Source organism: Penaeus monodon, chromosome 7 (genome assembly GCF_015228065.2).
Source record: "Penaeus monodon isolate SGIC_2016 chromosome 7, NSTDA_Pmon_1, whole genome shotgun sequence".
Lineage (NCBI taxonomy): Eukaryota > Metazoa > Arthropoda > Malacostraca > Decapoda > Penaeidae > Penaeus > Penaeus monodon.
In genome coordinates this window covers 43,556,403-43,558,916 of record NC_051392.1, presented here as the reverse complement: position 1 = coordinate 43,558,916, position 2,514 = coordinate 43,556,403, and positions in this window count along the sequence as shown.

The following is a 2,514-nucleotide window of genomic DNA, read 5'->3' as shown; positions in this document are numbered from 1 at the left end:
AAAGTGCACACACAATACCCAATACCTACAGAAACAGTAGATAAGCACACAAAAACAAAATAATCCGACACACACACACAGACAACGGAAGAAGAACAACAACACAGACCCAATCGTAACTACACACGAAGAACACCTACAAAACCAACTACGAAATAGACACAACATATATATGTATATATAAAAAAAAATATATATATTCTATATATATAATATATTATGTATTATAATATATATATATTATATATATATATATATTTATATATATACATATATATATATATATTATATATGTATATATATATATATATAATATACACACAATATACACACAATCACCGACCTCAACAACCACACAACACAGCATAGCACACACACACACACAACACACACAACAACACACACACACCCACACACACACAATATATATATCTATAATATATATATATATATAGAATATATACAATATATATATATATAGAGAGGAGGGGAGAGAAAAGAGAGAGAGAGAGAGAGGAGATAGAGAGAGAGGAGAGAACAGAGAGAGAGAGATAGATTTTTGCACACACAACACAACACAGCACACAACTCCAACACACACACCAACACCACGCATCGACAGACACAGGACACACATACACACCACACACATACCACACGACACACACACACCCCACACACACCACACACGCACCCACACACCTATATATATATATATAATATATATATATATATATAAATAAAAAAAAAATAATATATATATATATATACTATTTGTGCCATATCTTAACAAACACAAAAGCTCCGTCGACACACACACCACACACACACGCACCTAACACAATAACATCAACCCACACACACCACGACACACACACACCGACACACCCACACACACACACACGCACTACACACACTCAACTACACACCACCACAACACACACACAAACACAAACACATATATACATATATGTATATATATAGATATATATATATATAGTTATTATATATATTTATATATATATATATAATATTTTCACACACACACACACACACACACCAACACACACACAGCTACGCGACACACACCCGCACACCACCACCACACACACACACACACACACACACACACACACACACACCAAACACACACACACACACAACACACGACACACACACGCACACACATATACCACACAACACTCACACACACACACACACCACACCACCGACACAACCACACGCACACACATGGCCACACTAACAGCGCCGCACTTCTATATATAAATATATAATATATATATATTATATATAATATATCTATAGATATATATATAAATATAATTATATCTATTAATGTATATATTTAATAAAATATATATATATATTATATATATCATATATATATCCAATCTATAGATATAGTATATATATGTTATGTAATATGTATCTGCACTCTGTTGTTACCATGACACACCCCACACACCACCACACCCACACCAAGCACACACACACAACACACCACACATATATATATATATATATAATATATATATATATATATATATATAATATATATGATATATATATATCTGTTCTTTATCTATATCTAGATAATGTATATATACCTATATATATATTATATATATATATATATATATCTGTATGTCATGTTGTGCATTAATATATTATATATGTAGATATATATATATATATATATATATATATAGTATATATGTATGTATATAATGTATATGAGTAATGTATTTGTATGTATATGTTATATGTATATGTATATATATATATAATATATATATATATATTAATATATATATATACCACACCACCACAATTATATATAAATATAAATATTATTATATATATATAATATATATATATATATGTACACACACACCCACACACACACACACACACGACGCACACACACACACACAGCACACCACACCCACACCACACACACACGCACCACACACACCACACACACCCACATATATATATATAGATAGATATAAATATATCATTTAAATATATATAGTATAGAGGAGAGAGAGAGAGAGAGAGAGAGAAGAGAGAGAGAGAGGAGAGAGATAGAGAGAGAGATTCTTGCACACACACGACAAACACCACACACACACACCACAACACAACACGCACACAGACAACACACACATACAACACACACACACACAACACACACACAAGCACACACACACACACACAACACACCACACACACACATATATATTATTATATGATATAGTATAATATATATATATTATGTTATAATATATATATATATATATATATATATTGCCATACGTACACAACACCCTCTACACACACACACACACACACTACCACACACACACATCACCACACACACCCACAACACACACGACACAAAGCACAACAGCATAATTACATATATGTATATATATATATATAATATATAGTATATATATATGTATTATATATATATTTATTATATATATA